A 6,000-nucleotide genomic window follows, 5' to 3' on the forward strand; every position below is an offset into this window, starting at 1 on the left:
GATACCATGCTGGTACCTAATTTATCAGGCAATGCTCTTGGGCAAAGACCTTCTAACACTTTACTTGCCTACTTCAAATATGAGAATGATATGAACAAGGAGAGTCATACTGGCTGAGACTACTTTGATTAACAAGGTGTGCATCACATGTTGAGGAACAGTAAAATCTGATTCACAATTGGGCTACTGGGACAAACCATATAGCAACGAGACAATAGAACTTGTAATTGATAACAGACCTGGTGAGAGAAAATATATAAAGTGTATGAGGGAACTATGGATGGACAGAAGACCTGCATCCATATTAAGTCAGAAACAGCTAGCTATCCAAAGCTTCAACTTAGTGAAGACGAAACTGTATCCACAACTTGGAGACAGATCAGGGGTGTCAAACATGCAGCATTAGATTGCCACATGATGTATAGCGACTTCCCCTTCACTAAACTGGGGTGGGCATGGCCAGCACGTGACACATCCAGCTTGTGGGCTGCAACTTTGACACCCCTGAGATGGATCAACTATACCTTACAGCTCAGATTCAGGATGTCCAGGAAGAACAACTGGATGTGCAGCCAACACCTGAAGTAGAAATGTCACTGCTATCCTCTCTGTTAAAAATCACAGCTGCTCATATGAGGCATGAGATCATGGATAAACTAGTTATAATCAACCCTGGAGACCAGTACCAAGGCTCAACGGAGAAACACCATCGGATAGTATGCTAGAAGATGCTAATAAAGTCCCCATGATAATCCCTACTACCACCATAATTCAAACCAATGAATTGGTATACACTATGCCACTGTAATCCCGTAACTCCTAAACTGGGAGAATAGCTACAACAGGTTTTAGGAATGAAATCAGAGGTCTCTCTCTGCAAGAGTGCAGTGTTAGAAACTGTTGAGATATTGTGATGTGCAGGTCCTGGTCTCAGATCTCTGGTAAGGGACCTGAAATTGAGGAAAACACATACCATCCACAGAAGGGAATTTTTGGAATTTTTTTAGAAAATAAGTTAATGTGGCTCTTCATCTGTTTAACAATTCCAAATATAGCCTTGGAAGGGATGAATCTGCAATAAGATCAATCTATGAGAAACTGTTTCTTAAACTTTTTTTTTACAGTATCTGCCTCAGAATGCAAACAGATAATCACCTTCCATTTTGCCAAAAGACAAAGTCCTTACTTCAACTTGAAGAAGTTTTGAAATTTGCTTAGCTGCTGGAATATTTTTTCCCCATCTATGGAATGACATTTCCTAATCATTTGATTATTGGAAAGTATGGATGGCTGGTGTTCAAATTTCACTTAGCCCTAGGAGTATTCCTCCTGGTAAGACAGATGTTGGAATCAGGGACGAACGATGATAGGATCCTGAAAGCTGAGTATAATTTCACTAGATATCAGTAGAATTCAGCAGTGTGAAATGTTAAAACAACGCTTAAAAAAATAACTTCATTGCTGAGGTTTGGACTGAAAAAGATGAAGCCTTGTTGTGAGATCTGATGAGATTTAGAATGTGATCCTTGGAGCTCTTTGAGTCTTGGGAACCTTTTGGAGAGCTGGCGGGCGGGATTCTGGAGTCATTGCAGGGATGCTGACAGAAAGAATAATTGGAGACATTCCATCACTGCTGTTCTCCCACAGCAAAATCTAAATAGGTCCATTTATGTACTTGTTCCAGATAAGCCTGACCCCTGCTGACATTGCTTGAATGTTGTCACATGTCTAAGTACAACTGCCTGCAGTAAAGAAACCTTCATGTATACAGCTGTACATGCCTTTTGGCTTGTGCATAAGTTAGGAACTTCAATTATCAGGGTCTTTGCTCATGTGGAAGACTGAAATTCTTTTCCCAGAGGTTTGGAGTGAATGCACAAGTGTAGGAAGTTATCATCTGAACAGTGTTGGAAGGGAATAGAATTTAATGTTCATTTAATGTTTCACACTGATAATGCCTGCATAAGGCTGAGACTATTTGCAAATGTTCTCTAGTTCACGTGTTCAGTATAATTTATTTTATTTTCTTGTCTGCTAGAGTTTTTTCTTCTCTGCTCACTTTTAGAAGAATTATTACCATACTGGTGGAAGAAACCTCTATCTCTTTTACCTGGAAATGGCAGAGAATTGATGAATTCCGGTTTAAAATTATATTAAAATATTTAAGACTGCGATGAGAAATAATAAAATATGGGAGAAAGTAGCAAGAGTGACACCCTGCATTCTCCATCTCCCTTTTTAGTCTTTTAAACATAGGTGGATTCTAACAGTTTCTCAAATAATAAGAGTATCTCTTAACATTTTTATCTTTCAGGATCAGGGTTGCACTAAGAGTCACAAGTAATTAGAGACATTCTAAATTACTATTACAATTTACAGTCAGTCAGCTGGGAAAGTCTCCTGTGTGAATGCTTCACTGAGATTTCACAATCTCTGCTTTCTGCAACCTGATACCTTCCAGATGTGTTAGAGTGTAATTCTTGTCAACCTATTGGCCAAGCAGAGTAGGTGACGAATGTTAAACTCCAACGTATCTGGAGGATACCAGTTTTGGGGAGGCCATAATACACTCTGATTCTGTTTCCAATTATTTCCAGGTAGTTGAATAATTTTTCTGTAACATAGAAGGAGCTGTTCTCAAGTAGTCTCGGGGTGAGAGTGAGATGGAGATGAAGTTAGCTTGAGGGGTTCAAGCTAATGGTTTTTTCCCTTCTGAGTACCGATTTCTATGTCTTGCACTTTGAGAGGAAAGACCTCTCTGGAAATTACTGCCAGAGAATATTAATAACCAGTCAATTGAGGATAGCTGGGAGGAAGGGCAAAACTGGAAGTGGTTCAATAATCAAATGAAAGGATGTGTTAGAAAGGATGAGTGGACAATGTAAAAGACAACCTGTTAGTCCAATACATGCAGAGGATAACAGGCTTGGAAATCTGTTGTAAATCAAGACCTTGAATGGCTCTTTTTCTGGAAAAGGCAAAATATCCCTTTAAATAAATTGATTTCGATTTGATTAAAAAGATCACAAACTAATTTTTGATTGATTTGTCTAAGACACAATCTACCTAGTTTAATTATACCAGATTTAGGAAAGCTTCTTCATGATTAGTCCTCCCTCCTAAACTCTTTCCCAAACATCAGTAGTAATTATGGGGAAATGGCAGAAGGGAACCCATATAGTTATAGACAGGGGTATCCTATAGGAAAATGGCTTTAGAAATAGTGAGATTGTATTTTTCATGCTTTAGAGTGGCAATGGGGTTTCTACAACTGTGCTTTTCCAAATGATATCCATATTTACAAACTGAATTTGGAAAAGCTGGTCTGTGATCTAGCTTGATATCTGGACTGATTCTTCAAATAGTCTGTGAATGGGAAAACTCAAACCCTTGAATAATTCTTCTTAATACATCTGACTAGATACTGGTACTTTTTATTTCTGTGAATTATGATTTCCCTTACAATGTGAGTGGGAAAACTGAAACCCTTGAATGAGGACAGTGTCTAATGTTTTCTATAATTTATTTCAATGTTTTAGAGGCATAGAAAAAGTGAACACACAGTTATGTCAAAATTTTATATTTTTTCAAAACATTCTAAGTACCGGCATTTGCAATCTTTTTTAATGTTTTAAATAGCTTTTTTTTAGCCTTTAAAGCATTTTTATATTTTGCACCATTTTAAAGAATATATGTATTTTAAATTTTACTCACCTAAGTGCCATGTTTAATATTTCAACTGCTTAAAGAATTTAGTATTCTTAAATTTAATTTTTGAAATTTAGCTAATGTGCAAGAGAAAGATATATGTAAATAGAAGCATTTGTCACATTTTAGTCAGCATTTAAAAGTCCAATATTATGTGGGAGAGAGTTAATTAGAAACAATTTTATATAATGCTGCCAGTGAAACTCTGCTATTTTGTTGGCTATTTTTGTAGCTCTATAAAACAGCATGATCTTCAATTTATTTCAGACTTGTGTGGCATTTCTTTTTGCTACTTTAAACATACACTATTTTTCTATTAGGCTCTTAACTACCAGCCAATGACAAACTTGTAAACATAAGTTGCAAGCCTGCATAATTTTGGGGAAAAAAATCAGCTCCTATAGCAACATTGTCAACCATTCCATTTAACACCTTTACTTAAGATATGACTTTTGATGTGTTCCAATAAATTTCTGAATTGTGATGATGTTGAGCTGGGGATGGGCTCTGACAGTGCAGCAGTCTGGAGCTGTCTTCCCCAAATACAAGGCTAATTCAAATATAACAGGTCAGCCACTTCCAGAATTCATAGCCAGTAGATTGGGAAAGGATGCTTTAGGCTCATAATTAATCATTGGCACCCTTCTCACCAAATTGTAATTTTCATTGGCAAACTAATTAAAAACACATTTACCCCTATCATTTATTCTAAAGGATGTGTAGTTTGGACATTAGTGACATGAAAGAAAGGAATCGGGCCATTCATGGAGGATAAACTCTGGTGTCTAAGGGATGCCAAGTGTCCTTAAACAGAAATCAATACTTAGATGCAGTACTGCCTGAGGAATTGTTTTCTTGTCTATTCAACCGCAACAAAAAAGACTGCACATACTGCCTATCCAGTCATGTTAATGCTATCCTTGGTTCACCCACTGAATTTTAAACCCAAATATTTTATGAACATTGCAACAACACAAGCTGTTAACCTGGGACAACTTACATCGAAAGGGAATGGCAATCACTCAATGTGTTTTATTGCTGTGTGGGGCATCTCTCTAAACCAGTGGTAACCACTGAGCAATAATGTATGACTCTTTCCTTCAATGTTACAGTGACATTTCCAGTTTTTTTCTTGCTTAGTTGTGACCTCTTCCAGCCTTTTCCCTTTGCCTGAAAATGTCTCTGCCTCTGTGTTGCCTATAAATGAATAGCAGTCTCAATCAAATGTGCCCTGATACCATTCCATCTTATATTGAAAGATCAGGTATCTAAGAACATTCATAATAAGTGAAATCAAGTCTTCCACTTGTAATGTATTGAAATGCAAATTAATCATAGAACTTTTGTAATCTTTGTATTAATGGCTGTGGCTTTCAGCAGAATAGAAAACTTTCTTTGGCGTAACTAGCATCATTAGAAATTTTCTCTCCCACCGGTTTCCCTTTATCTAATCTATGTACAAATAGATTGGACATTTTGTCAGATCTAATACATCAATGCAGACAGCTACAGAAAAAATAGTTAAAATAATTGCATCTGTTCAGTTATTTACATAGATACTGTTCTGGTTATAAATGTATTAGATAGGCTTGCTGGCTGTTGAGAAAAGTGAACTTGTTTTGCTGTGTCAGAGAAGAGCTTTGAATATTGCTGAATCCTCAGAACTAATTCTTGACTTGGCTTCCATTGAAGCAGCAGAAATAGGCACATAGCAAAAATGTATTGGTCATGATCAGCAATTCCCGGTGGGACTTTCTGAACAAAGTATGAGTCTGTAAAACAGAAGCCAGAGCAGAATACCATTAGGTGACATCATTGTCTGCTTTCATAAAGAAATTGTTTCCTGATTGGTCAGACAGAGGTGTCTTCCTTCCTTCCTTCCTTCCTTCCTTCCTTCCTTCCTTCCTTCCTTCCTTCCTTCCTTCCTTCCTCGCTCTCTCTTTTCTGGGTTTGCATTCTGTAGTCTTTAGTGCCCAGCCAGCGCCCATGAATAAATAAATAAATAAATAAATACAAGAAAAGGGATGTCAGTGACAAATCAAGCATCTCTCTCTTTTCTGAAATAATTGATATCTAATGTTATCTACCTTTGCTTATTGTCTCCCTACTTAATGGTAATGCTGTTTACTGAATTGCTGCAAAATCATTAACTAAATATTCAGCAAGAGTGTAAGAATTAAACTTTATGTGTGCATGAATTTTTAAAAACTCTGTGAATTGGGACTTCTTGGTTCTCTAGAACATCCTCCAACTCTTATTTTAATATATGAGCATAATTTCAGATAATCAGGC

This window comes from Erythrolamprus reginae, chromosome 3, assembly GCF_031021105.1.
Source record: "Erythrolamprus reginae isolate rEryReg1 chromosome 3, rEryReg1.hap1, whole genome shotgun sequence".
Taxonomy (NCBI): Eukaryota; Metazoa; Chordata; class Lepidosauria; order Squamata; family Dipsadidae; genus Erythrolamprus; species Erythrolamprus reginae.